Raw genomic sequence first — 19,732 nt, 5'->3', positions numbered from 1 at the left:
AAGTATGTGTAAGTTTCCGTAGAAGTAAGTGTGGTGGTGTGTGTATAACTGTATATGCAAGTAAATGTATGTTTGATTCTTTATTAGCATGAGTGACTATGTGTGTGAGTAACTCTATGGATGAGTGGCATTGTGTAACAGGATGTATAGGTGTATGAGTACATATGATGAGTGAGTACATGTATGAGTGACTGTATAGGACTGTTGGTGAATGAGTGGATGTGTATGTGGATCTTAGAATTACTGAAGAGGTTGTTGTAACTGGTATTGGTATGTCCATTGTTTTGAAAATTTTAGTCTCTATTTTTGAATGTGTGTATCAAAGGTTATATTAGGGTGAGAGGAGGTCTGCCACTCTATCACAAGGATGATGTCATCAGTGATGTCATAAGTGATGTCATTTGAGATGTCATCAGTGATGTCATGAGTGATGTCACTGACCATGTCATGAGTGATGTAATATGTGACGTCATCAGCAGTGCATTGCGGGTGCGCGAGTTATACTTAGCTGAACTAACTATAACGGGGGAATTTCAATGGTTTTGTGCAAGTGAAAAGTCCAGCTAACTATAACACCCCTGGAACCTATGGTTTTTTCAGTGAATTTCTGAGGTTTTTTAAATGCTAATTCCTAACTATAACGTGCCTGAAACCTACTGTTTTTTCTGTGAATTTCAAAGGTTTTTTAAATGCTAATTTCTAACTATGCCTACAGAGATAGGACATGTGAAGAAAGAAGAAAAAATGCACAGAAAGAAAAAAAAGAAGTGCAGAAAGAAGCAACAGAAGTCCTCAAAGACGAAGAAAAGTGCAGGAAGAAGGATAACGTGCAGAAAGAACAAAAAGAAGAGCAGAAAGAAGCCTTGTTGCAAAATCATCCTGTACCCTCAACTTTTTCAGACGGATACATGTGGTAACTGAGTCTGACTAACCAGTCCTAGAGCCAGTGCCATGTTAAAAGACACTTAGAATACAGTGAAAACACCTACATACACTAGGGAAAATTATGTGTTGGGGTCCCCCTGTGATTAGCATGACCTCCTCTGTAAGCCCCTCGTATATATTAGGGCAGGGGGATTAAATCTACCTCTTAAAACAGGCCACAGGGCATTTTTGCACACGTTAACTCAGGCCCCGTCCCCTCCCTTCACCACTGTGTAAACACGCCCTGTGTCCGTTTTTAGTTGGGAGATTAAGTTCATTTGAATCCTGAGGGTCCCTAGGGTCCAACTAGGCCACTAGGTACCTCCAGTAAGTGCCACAGAGCTGCGTTGCAGAGAGGTGTAAAAAGTGGCATGGCCTGGACCACCTCTCTGCAATGCAGCTCAGTGGCGCTTACTGGAAGCACTTGGTGGGCTAGTTAGCCCCCAGGGGCCCTCAGTATTGAAGGGAAATTATATCCCCAATTTAAAACGTGCCATAGTGCGTGTTTGCACACGTCACCTCAGGCCCCGTCCCCTCCCTTCACCACTGTGTAAACGCGCCCTGTGGCTGTTCTAAGTTGAGAGATTAAGTCCCCTTGAATCCTAAGGGTCCCTAGGGTCAAACTAGACAACTAGGTACCTCCAGTAAGCGCCAAAGAGCTGCGTTGCAGAGAGGTGTAAAAAGGGGCTTGGCCTCAGAACACCTGTCTGTAGCGCAGCTACCTGGCGCATACTGGAGATGCCTGTTGGGCTAGTTGGCCCTCAGGGACCCTCAGTATTGAAGAGGAATTAATTCCCCAACTTACAACTCGCCAGGGGGCGCGTTTGCAGAGTGCTGCAAGGAGGGGGCGTGGCCTCCGGCACGATGCCAGTCTTTTATTTATTTTAATTTTTTAAGAAGGGGGGCTGTGTGGTTCCCCTTCTTATTCTAATTTATTGGCCCTGATGACCCCATCCCCCAGGGACTGTCTCCTAATTATATTTTTTTGACCCCAATCCCCAGGGCCGGCCACTGTTTTTTATTATTTTAAAAAAATATATATTTATAGACACACCTAGGACATGCTGGACAAACCGTACGTACCTATCACCATGACGATTTGCGTGATATTCATTAAAAGGCGACTATGCATACAATGAATCCACGTGGAATGTATTTACACCACTAGTGAAGCTCTGACATGTCTGATGCCCTACCGTGCCTAATCCCGGTAGACACCCTTGTCGTTTATTTATACGAACATGGGTAGCTATTGACGGGCACATTTAATACACATGCACACCAAGCCATTCAAAGGGGATTCGACAAAAATTCGACCAAAACTATGCAAGAAACCCCCTTCACGGTTAATAAAACACACATCCACTGCCGGATGTGTAATACTTTTTATTTTACTCTCTGGAAAGGGGACTAACATCACTTGAGAGTCACAGCGCGCTCCTGGCAGAGCCCAATGCTGTGTTACACCCACCATTGCCTGCTGAGTGCCACACACCTCTGTGTTGTATTCCACCAGCTAGTGCATATGCTATGACACTCTCTAGCCCATGTGCACTGTAACACCACCCCGTGAATATGTCATGCCACACTTGTCTTCGCACGGGTTATATTGCCCCATCTAACGTGCCTTCCTCGATGCCTATGTTATAACGCACAGTGCTATGCCATACATATTACAATCTGGAATCCATATCTTTGTCACAGTGCATATGCAACGTTACACTCCCCAGCACATATTTTATATTACAACTTTAGAGACTAGTTAGGTTACACAACAATGCCCTGTGCATATTACACTCCAAGGCGCACATCGCATAGCACACGCTAGTGACTGTGCTATCTCGCGCTCTCCAATGAATCTGTCATTGCACACAATGTATTGCATATTATATTTCATGCCCGGTTCATCTTATATCACACTTTTTGGTGCATAGTTTATACCATACACTATATCTAGTTTTCATTTTCAATCGTGCTCTCAGGACTATGTTCTATATAACACTGTGTTCACCTACCCTTTTCACGGGCATTACATTTTGCGATAGGGGGTGGAGGGTCAGGGGGTGTTTCTGCCAAGTGAGCCCGGAGTCACAGTCACAAACGTCCTCTTCTTCCTGAATAAAAGTGAGATTATGCTGCATACTTGTTCATATTTTAAGTAGTTTGCACAGACACACATTTTAAAAACAATAAAGTTCCTAATACCCGCCTTCTCTGAACAGTTAGCTTGCTGCCCCATCCCCCTCCTCCCTATCCTCTGTTGTGTGAATCCATGGACTAGCCTCCTCCCTCCTGCCATGCATGGTCTGATGTGCTGCCACTGCCCTCAATTTAGTATGATGTACCAGTCCACTCCTCCTGCCCTCCATTGCCCAATTCTATGCCCCATCATTGACCTCCTGCTTAAACCCTGTGCTTAGCTTGCTGCCCCTATTCTCCTTCCCCCTGCCCTCCGATGTCTTTGTGCATGCCCCTGCTCCATCCTTTTTGCCCACCATGTTCCATGGACCTGCCACTCCTATCTACTCTGAGTGTTCTGTTGAGCTGCCACTCCCCTCCCACCTGCCTAGCATTGTTAGATGACTGTAACCTGTCCCTGCCACCTCCACCCTGCCTGTCCACATGCCATGCCCCTATCCTCTTCCTCCTGTCCTACATGGTCCATTGTACTGCCACACCCTTCTGCCCTCCCTGGTCTGTTGTGCTGCAACTGCTCCTCCTGCCTGCCCAGTGCGGTCTGTTGTGAGGCCCCTTCCCCTGAACTTTCTTGTCTGTGCACAGGTCCTGACCCTCCCTTCTATCCTCCATCGTCCTTTGTGCATGCCCCTGCATCCTCCTTCTTGCCCATCATAGCCATTGTGCTGCCACTAACCCTCCCACTTGCCATGCATGGTCTTCTGTGCTGCCATGGCCCCTCCCACCTTCCCTGTGTGGTCAGTTAGCTGCCCCTGACCCCCTCCCACCTTCCCTCCATGGTCTGTGTGTATTCCATCACAGTCTCACTGTTGCTCTTCATGGTGTGTCTTGCTTCTAGTGCCCATCCTGCCTGACCTCCATGGCTATCTTGCTGCTCCTGCCCTGCCCCCTTGCCCCCAGCCCTCTGTTTACATGTGCAGACCCCTATTCCCTCCCTCCTGGCTTGTCTGTTCCATTGTAATGCCCCTGATCCGTCCCTCCTGCCATTTATGGTCTGTTATGCTGCAGCTTTCTCTCCTGTCTGTCCATTATGGTCAGCTAGCTACCATTGCCTCTTGCCCCTCTGTTCTCTGTTGTCCATGTGCATGGTCCTGTCCCCTCCCTCTTGCTTTCTATGGATTGTTGTGCTGCACTCCCGTCCCGCATGCCCTGTGTGGTGTATTGTGCTGCTGCAAACCCTGATGCCTGCCCTGCAGGGTCAGTTTGGTGCACCTCTCCATGTCCCTCCTGTCCTCTGTTATTCAAGTCCATGTCCCTACCCCATTTCCTTCCATGATCCAATGTACCATACTTGCAAACATTTTGAACTTGGTAAGAGGGAGATTTTGAAAAAAAACGGGGGTATTGATTTTCCCTTTTGAGTTACATTGAAAAAGAGGAGATTGTAGACAGGAGACAGATCAAATAAAGCCCATTTGAGCTTAAAAACACTGGATGTTTCCTGGCTGAATCGGGTCTGTTGGCATGTATGGTTGTACTACCATTGCCTCTTCCATCTGCCCACAATGGTCTATTACATTGCCACAGCCTCTCTTGCAAGTCCTGTATTGTTGGTTTGTTGCCCCTGCCCCCCTTTCCACTACCCTCCATAGTCTGTTGTGCTGCCACGGCCCTTCCTGCCTGCTCAGTGTGGTTAAATTGTTGCCTTTGCACCCTCCTACCTGCCTTCAATTTTCAGAGTCCGTGCCCCTGGCCTCTGCCTCTCAACAGTATCCTAATGAACAACTAGATTGCAACATTCTATATTTATTACAAAAGTGTGGAACGCCTGACGTCATCTTGATGTAATCAAAACTGTAATACCTAGAGCATTTCCTTTAGAAATTACATATTTGAGAGCGTCTTATTGGCATCAAAATTATGGTTAGTGCTCTAAAAGACTAAAATAAGGACATATTTTCTGAGTTTTCAAATAGCGACAAAGCACTTTTAAATTATTGGTTATCTTTATGTTTTTTTATCCAGTTGACCACTTGAATAAATGTTGCACTTAGGGGAGAGGATGTGGTGTTACTTCCAGAACTGCAGACTTTGCAACTGGGGAACCAGGTTGGAGTTTCTGCTTCAGCTCGACATTCTGTGATTCTAGTCAAATCACTTAGTCTCCCCATGTCTACAACCAAAATGAATTTGTTCTTGTGTGATGTAACCAATGCTCATGTAAAGCACTCCAATACCTGACAAGTCTGCACTATATAACACTGCAAAAACACAAAATAATAAGTGTTTTGCACACTTCTGTCATTGGGCTATATTTGGGCTACATCTGGGTGATTTTGGGCTACATTTGGGCTCTTTTGTCTCCGGTGGCCATCTTGGGAGATTTATTTGTTATGAAGTTTCCTAATTTCCTCATGTACCGCAGTCTCCTCAGTAGGAAATGCTTTCAGTTTTTTACTTTGATTCCATCATGAAGGTATTCAGATATGTCACACATTTGCCATAAATTCTGAATGTTAGCACTCTAGTTGCTCATTAGATCACCATTGTAAAACTACTGTTCACCATGGAAGTCTGCTCCTGGTATTAAAAGTGCATGTTTCAGTCTGCATTTCAGAATGTTTTAATGAAATAGAAGAGGATTTGAGAAGTCACTCAAAATGTGCCCTCATTTTCTTTCTTCAGCATTAATCATAATTTCGATGGCAAAATGAACCCCTCATTGTGTTCCTTTTTAAATTAAACGTTTTAAGTGTTACCAGTTTATTCCAATCAAGATGGCTTCAGATGTGCCATACTTTTGTCATAATGAAGACAGTAAGCGCTCTAGTTGTTTTTAAGAACACTCTGGGACATTCTGTCATTGGGCTATACTTGGGCTACATCTTGGTGATATTTGGGCTACATTTGGGCTCTTTTGTCTCTGGTGGCCATCTTGGGAGACTTATTTGTTATGAAGTTTCCTAATTTCCTCATTTACTGCAGTCCCCTCAGTAGGAAATACTTTCAGTTTTTTATTTTGATTCCATCAAGAAGGCATTCAGATGTGTCACACATTTGCCATAAATTCAGAATGTTAGCACTCTTTTTGCTCATTAGATCACTGTAGTAAAGCTACTGCTCACCAGGGAAAACTGCTGCTGGTATTGAAAGTGCATGTTTCAGTCTGCATGTCAGAATTTTTTAATGAAATAGAAGAGGATTTGAGAAGTCACTCAAAATGTGCCCTAATTTTTCTTTCTGCAGCACTAATCATACTTTTTATGGAAAAATGAACCCCCTCATTTTGTTCCTTTTTAAATTACATGTTTTAAGAGTTACCACTTTAATCCAAGCAAGATGGCTTCAGGTGTGCCATACGTTTATCATAAGTAGGACTGTTAGCGCTCTAGTTGTTCTTTGGAACACTCTGGGAAGCTGCAGTAGAACACAAAGGAATCAACTGACAGTCTCTGCCCTTGTTGGATGTACATGTTTTGCTGAGAATGTCAGACTTCATTCTCACATGACTGAGAAAGATAATGTGAATATACAGAAAATAAGCTCTCAGTTTAGCTTATAGATTACCTTCCAAACCTCTGTGGGAAAAGCATGAGAACATATTTTTCTCTCAATCATGATATCCCAGCAGAAGGCTTTTTCACATGGTGAAATCACCTTAGAACATACCACAATTCCTAAAATGAGTATGGTACCATCAACAAATGATTTATAATGTAACTAAAGTCTTAAAACCTTCTATTAACTGCAATGCTTTTTAATGAGGTGCTATCATGTATATTGGTCCCAAGATGGCTGCCAACACTTCTTGGATGAAGTGCTGACAGCCAATCAGATCTCAGGATGAGATGTGTGTTTAGGCTCCGTCCACATATATATATGATTTTACTTTTGATTTTCTCAGGAACTACTGAACAGATTGACACCAGACCTGCAAAAGGCACTTCCATGACCTTATGGCTACCTCTTTGCCAAATTTCACGTAATTCTGTTCAGCCGTTCGGGCTGTAGCTGCGACTAAAGGTCCTATGGAAAAATGCATGGGGAAAACGCGTTTTGGGACCCCCCCTTTTTCTCGGCCCCCGCTTGACGAATCACCCCGAGACTTTCAGGGTAGGAGCTGAACGGAGCGCCCCATTAGTTTTGAAAATTTCTCGAGGATTCGTAAACCGGCGCCATAGTTATTCAAAATAGAATTTTGAGATTTCCTCTGGAAACTAGGTTGTAACTATAACTATCTACTGGCGACCGCCAGTAGATAATATATGTGTATATATATATATATATATATATATATATATATATATATATTCACTTAAAAAAACCATAGGTTTCACACATGTTATAGTTAGCTGGACATTTCACTCGTAAAAAACCAATGAAATTCCCCCGTTATAGTTAGTGCAGGCAACTATAACTCACGCGACCGCAATCCTCTGCTGATGACGTCAGATATTACATCACTGTATTTAGACACTTATTTACCCATGTCTTCTTCCATTAATTTTTTAGCTATACATATATTACAAATATTTATTTTTCATAAAGACACATATGTCATCAGTGATGTAATATCTGACGTCATCAGCAGAGGATTGCGGTCGCGTGAGTTATAGTTGCCTGCACTAACTATAACGGGGGAATTTCATTGGTTTTTTACGAGTGAAATGTCCAGCTAACTATAACATGTGTGAAACCTATGGTTTTTTAAGTGAATATATATATATATATATACATATACTCAGTTCTCTCACATCACGTGGTGCAAAGAAATATACTTTAGAAGCACAGGAAATTCTCTTGCATCTCTGTAGCGCTGGTAGTCAGAAGCTGCTTCTCGCTTTTTACCTCACTTAAGCATTGAAAGTTCCGCTTCTCTAGAAGGCAATAGGTCAACGCGCAAATAGGAACAGGGAAAGGGAAAGAAGGGCGGAAAGGAAAAGGAAAGGTCGCCAAAGGAAGGAAAGGAATGCTAGTCCAAATGCGTTAACACTCTCTTACTGATTCGAGTTGTTGTTGCAGATTTGGCATTTGGATCTCCGCTGGAAACTTAAATTCTTACAGCGACCACACTGGAAAGCTGCAACCAACTTGCGCTGAGAGTTGGATATTAGCGACAGCTCTGAAAGCCGCTACTGCCTTGTGTCGGTTTCGGATGACTGAAACCGCTCAGGTAAGCCGCTGACGGCTAGCTGTACGTTCGGCTCCGTGTCAAACACTGCAATGCCTCCCTAAAAACACAGAGAGACAGCCGGAAAGGGTAATAACTTTTCAATAACATAAGGTCCCACAAAACGTGGTTGGAATTTTCGATTACCCTTTAAATGGAGGTGACGCGAAGACAGCCACACCCAATCTCCCACTCTGTATTCTGGTGCAATCTTCCTATGTTTGTCTGCCTGTCTCTTATAACTCACTTTAGCCTTGACTAAATTGGACTCTGCCGACTTGCGAGTATGAAGAAGATCTTTCATTATGTCTCTTACTGCTGGAACCCTCATGTCTCCCTGCCCCATGAAAGGGTTGGGATGTCTGCCATAGTTTAGGAAAAAAGGAGAAAACCCAGTGGACACATTTTTAGCATTATTAAATGCAAACATGCCATCCATAACAAATCAGACCATTCACCCTCCTGATCCAGAAGGAACATTCTAAGATATTGCTCCAACTCTTGGTTGACTCTTTCGGTTTGCCCGTCTGTTTCAGGATGATAACTGGTCAAGAGTCTGATCTCTACTCCTAAACCCTGCATGAAGGCTCTCCAAAAATGGGACACGAACTGGGACCCTCTATCTGAAATCAACATTTTTGGGACCCCATGTATCTTGACAATGTGCTCACTGAAATGTTTTGCCAACTCTTTAGCTGTGGGAACCCCTCTTAGAGGTATAAAATGGCTCATTTTAGTGAAGGTGTCTACAAAAACTAACACAGTATTGAACACATGACTTGGAGGCAGATCGATTATTAGATCCATAGTGATTGTGTGCCAAGGTTGGGAAGGAGTGGGTAAAGGGTGTAAGAGTCCTTGTGGAGCTTGTCTCATGGCTTTTCCTCGGGCACAGGTCTCACAAGTTGCCACATATTGTTTGACACTGGACTGAATCTCTGGCCACCAAAAATATCGTTGAATGAGTTCGAGAGTCTTTAGAACCCCTTTGTGTCCTGCCAAATGTTGGTCATGGCATGCTTGCATTGCTTTTAGTTGAAGTTCTGTAGTTGGTAAGTACAAGGCACCTTTAACGTAAGGCAACTGTTCAAAGATTTCTCTTTCAGCATCTTGTTGAATCCAATCCTGTATCTCTACTGGAGTCAATTTTTTCTTTACCTCTTCTTTAAAATCCACCAAATCAAGAGTACAGATGATCTTAGTCTCTGGAATGATAATTTCTTGGGTTACAGAAGGTTCTTGAATTTCGGTCTGAATTCGAGACAAGGCATCTGCCTTCCCGTTTTTATTTCCCGGGCGGTAGGTAATCACAAAGTCGAAGTCTGCAAAATAGAGAGACCATCTTAAAAGACGAGGGGTCAGAGTTTTAGCAGAGTTCAGAAATTGCAGATTCTTATGATCAGAATAGACCATAACGGTATGTCGAGCCCCGAACAAATAGTGCCGCCACTCCTCAAAAGCGTCTTTGACAGCAAGCAATTCTTTTTCAGCAATTGTATAATTAATCTCTGCAGGTGTTAATTTCCTAGAACGAAAAGCCACTGGATGAAGTTGTCCGGTATTCTTATGGCGTTGAGACAAAACTCCTCCAATGGCTAAATCGGAAGCATCCGCTTCGACAAAGAAGGGTTCTGCAGGGTCCGCATGCAGTAAAATGGGAGCAGAAGTAAAGCTCTCCTTTAGAAACTCAAAAGCCACCTCTGCATCTTTAGTTCTCTGAAATTTTACACCTTTCTTTAAAAGTTTGGTGATAGGAATAATTCTCTGCGAGAATCCTTGAATGAAACGTCGATAAAAATTTGCAAACCCCAGAAATCGCTGTACCTCCTTAACATTTCTTGGAGAGGGCCAATCAATAACTGATTGGATCTTTTTTGGATCCATGGTGACTCCTGCCGAGGAAAGGACAAATCCTAGAAACTCAACTGTTCGAACACTGAAAGCACACTTTTCCAGTTTCACATACAATTGATGAAGACACAATCTTTCCAGAACCATCTTAACATGTGTAGCATGCTCTTGAGGAATCTTAGACAATATCAGGATGTCATCCAAATATACAATTGCAATCTTGTTGATCAAATCTCCCATGATGCCATTTATGAAGTATTGAAAGGCTGCTGGAGCATTACATAGACCAAACGGCATAACTTGATATTCAAATAGCCCGTATTTTGTTCGAAATGCCGTTTTCAATTCATGACCCTCTTTTACACGAATGAGATGGTACGCCCCTCGAAGATCTAATTTCGTGAAAATCTGAGCTTCTTTGACTTGATCAGGGAGGACGGAAATCAAAGGTAAGGGGTAATGATTTTTGATGGTCACTCAATTCAATGGACGATAGTCAATGCAAGTCCTAAGAGATCCTTCCTTCTCAGGGATGAAAAAAATAAAAGAGAGGATACTGGGGACTGCGAAGGTCTAATAAATCCGTTGGCTAAATATCGATCCAAATACTCCTTGAGGTAACGATTTTCACCTTCTGTTAGGGCATAAATTCTTGAACAAGGAAGAACCACTCCCGGTTCTAGTTCAATGGTGCAATCGTATGGACGATGCGGAGGTAATTTTTCTGCTTCTTTTTCACAAAATACTTCTTTAAACTCTTGATACTTATAGACTGGACAGGCAAACCAAGAAAAAAGGTGGCGGCATTGCTATCATTGCCCGTGACACCTATATTGTAAGGCACACACTAATTCCCCAGACTTCCTGCGAAGCCTTAGAATTCGCAATAAAACTGACCCCTTCCTATACCTTCAAAGGGATCCTCCTTTATCGACCACCGGGACCCAGGTGTGACTTCCTGGGGGCTCACAGATCCTTCCTGGAAACATCCGCACTGGAGAACTCCTTCACCATTCTAGGTGATTTTAATTTCCATTTTGATGTGCCCAACAATCCTGACACAGCCACGTTTTTAGCTGACATGTCCACTTTTGGTCTATCCCCTTTGGTTCATTCCCCTACGCATGAAGGAGGGCACACACTAGACGGCATTTTTTCTAATGCCTCGGGCCTCAAACTTACAGAAATACTCCCTCTAATTTGGTCGGATCACCATCTCATCCTGGCTTCACTTCCAGTGGGCGACCCCCTGGTCGACAAGCCCCACCCTAATTCCTGTCTCCCCTACCTGGCATGGGATGACTTAGATGTACGCAGGCTGGAAACCTTGCTTAATGATACCCTCCCTACGTTATCTCCGGACCCCAATAACGCCACGTCCCAATTTTACAACTGGGTGAGCTCAGCAGCAAAAGATCTGGTCCCACTTAAACAACGGTCACCCAATAGATCTACCCCCTCGGCCCCGTGGTACTCAGAGGAACTGCGTACCCAAAAACAACAGTGCCGAAATAGAGAGAGACACTGGCGGAAGGACTACACACCCGAAGCCAAACTCTTATATAAAGAGTCAGTAGCAAAATACAAACATCTTATCTTGGACGCAAAAAAAAAGTATTATTGCAATAAAATTGAAACAGCACAAAACTCCAATAAATGTCTATATGAGACCACCAAACAATTGGCGGGTTTCTCTGTGGATCTCACACCTCCCCCGTCCCAAACCCTTTGCGACGCTTTATCTAAGTTCTTCTTCAGCAAAGTTGATGACATTTACAGGGTTTTCGCCAATAACGTCACTCTCTTCCACAGCCCATCTATTCAACCTGAAGGACCTATTCTCTCGCAGTTCAGCGAGGTCATGTGTCCGCAGGTGCTAAAAACGATATCCACCATCAAATCGGGATCGGCCCTCGACCCTTGTCCCTTGAAGGTCCTGAGACCTATCATGGATGCAGTCTTACCCTCTATAACCAATATCTGCAACTCCATGTTTAGCACCGGCATCTATCCCGAGACACTAAAGAAAACCCTAATAAAACCGTTGCTCAAAAAATCTACCCTTAATAAAGAAGAACCCAAAAGCTACCGCCCCATCTCCAGTCTCCCACTATTAGCAAAAATTGTGGAAAAAATTATGAATGCCCAACTCTCCTCCTTCATCGAGGACAACAAATGCCTAGATGAATCACAGTTTGGCTTCCGTCGCTTCCACGGAACCGAGACGGCCTTGGTCAAAGCGGCGGACGACATCAGATTTATCCGGGATGCGGGAGGTACCGCCGTCCTGATATTACTAGACCTGTCGGCGGCCTTTGACACGGTCGACCATACCACCTTGGTCGACCGTGTCGAGAGCATAGGCATCCAAGGTAACGCCAAAAATCTTCTTGCCTCCTTCCTGGCCAACAGGACCCAGGTCGTCACTGTGGGACCTTTTGAATCCTCCCCCCTGTCACCACCGTGTGGAGTTCCCCAAGGCTCATCCCTTAGTCCGACACTATTTAACATTTATGTGTCGGACCTTGCCAATGTCATCAGGGCACATGGGATGAGCCTCACTTCATACGCTGATGACACTCAACTGGTCCTAGCCGTCAAAAACGACGGCCTTCAGAAAGCCAACATGTTCAACCAGGGCATGTCGGCCATCGGGAACTGGATGTCACACAATTGTCTGAAGCTAAACTCCGACAAATCGGAGGTTGTAATCTTCGGCAATCTCTCTCCGGAGTGGTCCCCCCGTTGGTGGCCGTCATCTATGGGCCAGCCCCCAGTCCCGGTTGATAAAGTGAGGAACCTGGGAGTCATGTTTGACAACCGTCTGAACTTCCTACCACACGCCAATCAGATATCCTCTTCAGCCTTTCATAAACTTAGGCTCATCAAAAAAATTCTGCCCTTCTTACCTGAAAACATGGCGAAAACGCTGGTAAGCTCCCTGGTGCTCTCCACCCTAGACTATTGTAACGCTTTGTTTCTAGGGGCCCAGGAGAGAGTGTTAACAAAAATGCAGTCCATACAGAACGCGGCCGCCAGGCTCCTAGGGCGAATCCCCAAATTCCATCCGGTTTTACCCACCATGAAACAACTTCATTGGCTTCCGGTGAGGAAGAGGATTATGTTCAAAACCTTGTGCCTGGTATACAAGGCTTTACACAACGCTGTCCCAGCGTTCTTCACTCAGAACCTTACCCCCTACTGTCCATCCAGAGCACTGCGCTCTTCCAGCTCCCTGGACCTGGTGATCCCCCGAACTAAATCTGTCAACTGGGGTGACAGAAGATTTCTTGTGGCTGCTCCAAAATTATGGAACACACTGCCTCATTTCATCAAGACCAGCACGTCCCTCTGGTCTTTCCGAAAAAACCTCAAAACCTGGCTTTTTAATCATTGATCTCCCAGTCCCCTTGCTGGCTAAACATTGCAGTTACTTAGCGCCGAGATGCCCACGGGCCTTCGTTTCGCGCTTTACAAATGTCAAAATAAATAAATACTCAGAAGGAATTTCTGTAGTACTGATGACACAAATGGATTCTCCTCTGCAAGATAGTAAGGATGCTTGTGATAGTTCAGAATTCTCGTCTGGATCATGGTAACAATGTTCTAAACAATACTGGGAATTCATCAGTACAGTTCGGTTTTCCCAATCTATAGTTGGATTATGGGTGGTGAGCCATGGAAGCCCCAGAATCATTTGAAATTGGGTGCATCTATGAGATTGAACTGAATAATTTCACCGGGACCATCTGCTTGAATCAACTTCAAGGGTTCCGTGTGTTGGGTGATGGGCCCAGATGAGAGATTAGTCCCATCAACAGCCCGAACCAATTCACTTTTCTCTTTTCGGATGCTTTTTACTCCAATTCTTTGTGCGTATTTTATGTCACAGAAATTTCCTGTGGCTCCAGAGTCTAGCATGATAGCTACTCCAGAAATTTCTTGCTCCCGAAACTGAATGGTCATATGCAGAATCAAATGAGGCGTCATCGTTTGTAAAGTATTCATGATGTAGTGGGAATCCGGAGCCGTCTTATCTTCTGACACCATCAGAGTGACCCCGCCTACTGATGGTGTTGCTCGTTTCCCTTCACAGGAGTCTTAGGCTTCTTTGGACATTCCTTCACAAAGTGCCCAGAAGTACCACAATACATACATAATCTTTTTAATCTTCTTTGCTCCTTCTCTTCCTTACTCAGGGGAACTCTTACCATCCCAATTTGCATTGGTTCCACATCAGAAGAAGATGCTGGTGGAGTTTTACTTGTCTCTTGTCGACTGCGATCAAATCTTGGAGGTGGGAAAAATTCTTTTCTTTTTTCTCCTCTCCGTTCTGTCCAACAAAAATCTATTTCTAGAACCAGATCCACTAGAGCTGATAATTCAGTGGGTCGATTAGGAATTTGTGCTAATGTATCCTTTATTTCTTCTCGTAATCCTCTATAAAAGAGAGCCGCCCTCTTCTCTTCTTGCCAGTCAGTTTCCACAATCAATTTATTGAATTGAGTTAAATAAGTCACTAAATCTTTACTCCCTTGGCGGAGTTCTAGAAGTTCATTGTCTGTCGCTTGAGAGATTTTTCTTCTGTCAAACATTCTCAAAAATTCAGCCTTAAACCGTTCAAGGTCATGCAAAATGGGTGATCTTTGGACACCAATGGCATTGCCCAATTAGCCGCATCACCACTCAAATAAGAGAGGATAAAGGCTACCTCGGATTGAGCGTCGGGAAATAAGGCAGGTCTACACATGAAATGAAGGGAACACTGTGTCAAAAAAAGTTGAGCCTTTTGTGGATCCCCAGAATACCTTTCAGGAGGAGCTAATGGAATCAAGGGAGAAATGGAATGGACCACTTGTGCAACTGTTGTAGGGTTGGGCTCTGAAGACGAATTGTGGGAAGATGTCTGAGGTATGGGAGTGACTTCTGCTACTAACCCATTTACTCTTTGTGTTAACAAAACAGTTTCCTGTCGAGAAGCTACTATGTCCTCTTTTAAACTTTTGTTTTCCTCTCTTACAGCTCCTAACTCCCTTTGGATGGCCTCTAATATTTCACCCAAGGATTTTAAACTAAAGCCTTCTGTCATACTGCCTGGGTGGAACTAAACTCGTGGGCACTTCAATCTGTCAAGAAGTACCTTAATTTCCACGGAAGCAGGATGGACGACTAATCCCAATGCCCCTGCACTAGTAGAGTCACCAGTTACTGAGTGACTTCACCAGCACGGGGGAAAGGGGAAATGGGTCCAAAAGAGACTGCCTCAGGATGGTGTACCTGCCTCCTCTCTACAGAAACGTCTCATGGAAGTTGCCTCTTGAAGTTTTCAATCATCCACTGGCAACCCCTGGCGAGGAACACCTAATGCACAGATGGGAACAAAGGTTATACCAGCAGTCTACTCTACACCTTTCCTAGTGACAGTAATTATCATAACTAACTCCTACCTAGTACTCCTGTAGGCTTGCTTCTCTTCTGAATATGGTTATTTCAAATGCTAAACGTTTAAGATATTTATCAGTCTTAGTCAACAACCTTTGAATTGGTAAACTCAGTTCTCTCACATCACGTGGTGCAAAGAAATATACTTGAGAAGCACAGGACACTCTTTGCATCTCTGTAGCGCTGGTAGTCAGAAGCTGCTTCTCTCTTTTTACCTCACTTAAGCATTGAAAGTTCTGCTTCTCTAGAAAGCAATAGGTCAATGCGCAAATAGGAACAGGGAAAGGGAAAGAAGGGCGGAAAGGAAAGGTCGCCAAAGGAAGGAAAGGAATGCTGGTCCAAATGCGTTAACACTCTCTTACTGACTCGAGTTGTTGTTGCAGATTTGGCATCTGGATCTCCGCTGGAAACTTAAATTCTTACAGCGACCACACTGGAAAGCTGCTACCAACTTGCGCTGAGAGTTGGATATTAGCGGCAGCTCTGAAAGCCGCTACTGCCTTGTGTCGGTTTCGGATGACTGAAACCGCTCAGGTAAGCCGCTGACGACTAGCTGTACATTCGGCTCCGTGTCAAACACTGCAAAGCCTCCCTAAAAACACAGAGAGACAGCCGGAAAGGGTAATAACCCTTCTAGGGTGCTGAAAGTCCGGCTCCCACTCAATTAAGAGGAGCGGACCAATAACGAAACTCCTCACAGAAAGTCGCGATTGAAGTGCGCAGATTACCGCGCGCTCAACCGCCTTGTAACGTCCTGCCTCAGATGTACAGTAATTCAAGGAAAGGGCAGCGGCCATCTTGAAAGGTCCAAATGCCCACTGTAACACTATAAATTCCAATAGAGATTTACCATTTGAGGCTTCACAAGAGTTCGATGTCTTTTCTATTTTCTCAGTTTACCCTGAACTACAGATACTACACTAATCTGATTCCTGACATAAGCACTGCATTTAGGGGGTGTAAGTTGTAGTTAGCTCAGGTAAGTATAACTGCTGAATTTCTCTGATTTTGTACAAATGAAATGTGAGCCTAACTATAATGTCCCTGTAACCTTTGGTTTTTTTCAGTGAAGATATTTCTTCTATATATATATGTATATATATATATATATGTGTATTACCTACTGGTGGTCGCCAGTAGGTAGTTATAGTTAGGACCACGTTTCCATAGGAAATCCGCAACATTCTATTTTGAATAACTTTGGCGCCGGTCGACGAATCCTCGCGAATTTCTCAAAATAGGTGGGGCGCTACGCTCCGCTCCTACCCTGAAAGTCTCGGGGGGATTCGTCAAGCGGGGGCTGAGATAAAAGGGGGGTCCCAAAACGCATTTTTCCCATGCATTTTTCCATAGGACCTTTAGACAGGGCTACAGCCCGAACGGCTGAACAGAATTACTAGAAATTTGGCAGAGAGGTAGTCCTCAGGTCAAGGAAGTGCCTTTTGTAGGTTTGGTGTAAATCTGTTCAGTAGATTCTGAGAAAATAGCCTTTAAATCAATATATATATCTGAGCCAGCTTACGGTACGCTTACCGTAAGCTTACCGTACGCGTACGGTGGCGTGCGCGAGCGCGATTCTGATTGGCTGTTACATCTAAGTAAACATTCGAATCTGTCGAAACCAGGAAGCGGCGGCCGCCATTTTCTCTCTCGCACTCTGAGGGGGGGCTGTAAACAAAGGCAAAAAACATATAAAGGGGCTGTTCAGACAGCGCCCATGCACATAGCCATGTTAGTTGAGTCCTCAAAGATCCCCCAAGGCCAAAAACGGTAAATTTTTATTTTTGAAAATTTCGCCGATTACGCTTACCGTACGCGTACGGTGCGCTTACGCTAAAAATTTTAATTAAAAAAAAAAAACACTCTCTGTGCATGGCATATTATTGTCATCACTCACAAATTAAATTTAACAGATTACCTATCACAAGGAAGCGCATAATATGTCCTCCATGTGCGCACGGTGCGTAACGTGGGCACGCGGTGCGCGTAGCGCACTGCGTGCCCACCTTGCGTGTACGGCACTAACTGCGTAAAGTGGGTGCGCGGTGCGCGAAGCGCACCGCGTGCTCACTGTGCGCGCACGGTGCGCGAAGCGCACCGTGCGCGCACGGAACGAACTGCGTTAAGTGGGCATGCACGCCACGAATGGCGTAAAGTAACTTAGCATTTAAAAAAACGTAAAAATTCACTGAAAAAACCATAGGTTTCACACACGTTATAGTTAGGAATTAGCATTTAAAAAACCTTGCTAATTCAATGAAAAAACCATAGGTTTCACACATGTTATAGTTAGCTGGAAATTTTACTGATAAAAAACCAATGAAATTCCCCCGTTATAGTTACTGTAGGCAACTATAACTCACGCGACCGCAATCCTCTGCTGATGACATATGTGTCTTTATGAAAAAAAAATATTTGTAATATATGTATAGCTAAAATTTAATGGAAGAAGACATGGGCAAATAAGTGTCTAAATACAGTATTAGCATCAGCAGAGGATTGCGGTCGCGTGAGTTATAGTTGCCTACAGTAACTATAACGGGGGAATTTCATTGTTTTTTTATCAGTAAAATTTCCAGCTAACTATAACATGTGTGAAACCTATGGTTTTTTCATTGAATATATATATATATATATATATATATATATATATATATATATATTACCTACTGGCGGTCGCCAGTAGGTAGTTATAGTTAGGACCACGTTTCCATAGGAAAACCTCAACATTCTATTTTGAATAACTTTGGCGCCGGTCGACGAATCCTCGCGAATTTCTCAAAATAGGTGGGGCGCTACGCTCCACTCCTACCCTGAAAGTCTCGGGGGGATCCGTCAAGCGGGGGCTGAGATAAAAGGGGGGTCTCAAAACGCGTTTTTCCCATGCATTTTTCCATAGGACCTTTAGAACGAGCTACAGCCCGAACGGCTGAACAGAATTACTCAAAATTTGGCAGAGAGGTAGTCCCTAGGTCAAGGAAGTGCCTTTTGTAGGTTTGGTGTAAATCTGTTCAGTAGATTCTGAGAAAATAGCCTTTAAATCAATATATATATCTGAGCCCGCTTACGGTACGCTTACCGTACGCTTACGGTAAGCGTACGGTGGCGTGCGCGAGCGCGATTCTGATTGGCTCTTAGATCTTAGTAAACATTCGAATCGGCCGAAACCAGGAAGCGGCGGCCGCCATTTTCTGTGTTTCACTCTGAAAAAAAAAGAGTGAAAACAAGAAAAGGGGGCAATGAGGAGAGTTACAGACCCCCTTACATTTGTGAGGGGGTCAAAGAAGGACTGTAAAGTACAAAACAAACATTTATTGATTTTTAAAAAAAATCACGGGGTACGCGTACGGTAAGCTTACGGTAAGCGTACGGAAGAAACATGGCGTGCGCGAAGGAGATTCTGATTGGCCCATAGATCTTAGTAAACATTCGAATCGGCCGAAACCAGGAAGCGGCGGCCGCCATTTTGTGTGTTTCACTCAGAAAAAAAACAGAGAAAACAAGGAAAGGGGGCAATGAGGAGAGTTACAGACCCCCTAACATTTGTAAGGGGGTCAAAGAAGGACAGAAAAGTACAAAAAAAACATTTATTGATTTTAAAAAAAATCACGGGGTACGCGTACCGTAAGCTTACGGTAAGCGTACGGTAAAAAAAATAAAAAAAAATAAATGAAAAGCAGATTTAAGAGTTTAGAAATTAGGGAGCTCTAAAAAGAGCTGTTGTGTTTATGAAGTCATTTTTTTAGTGGTACCTACAAGTAAGTACCGATGCAGAGTCTAAGGTTCAAGAGGAAGACTCTGTTCCCTTCATCATTGAAGTGCACACCATCTCCTCTATAAATGTCTTGCATGTCATAACGCAAGTTGTTGTGGTAAATGGCACCCATACCATAGTCACGGAGGAAAGCAGAAACAGATTTGTTGACGTGCTTTCTTGCTTTGTCAATCTGCGGACAGAAATGATTGGACCAGTTCCATTTTTGCCTTTGGCATATGTTGGAAAACACAAAGGCAGTTTTAGGGAAAAGTGTAAACAGTTGTGCAAAGGTGTCCTTCATAAGCATTTCCAGACCTACCCCAGTCAAAGTGCCTAGGTCATTGCCACCACAGTGCACTATTATGAGGTCAGGGTGTTGGATTTCCATCAGACAGGGGGCCGACGAGGGCCACACTATGGCCCTGATCCTGCTGGACCTCAGCGCTGCGTTC

The sequence above is a fragment of the Triturus cristatus genome, chromosome 11 (assembly GCF_964204655.1).
Source record: "Triturus cristatus chromosome 11, aTriCri1.1, whole genome shotgun sequence".
NCBI classification, from domain to species: Eukaryota; Metazoa; Chordata; class Amphibia; order Caudata; family Salamandridae; genus Triturus; species Triturus cristatus.
The sequence above is the reverse complement of the archived record's forward strand: the minus strand, read 5'-3'. Positions refer to the sequence as shown.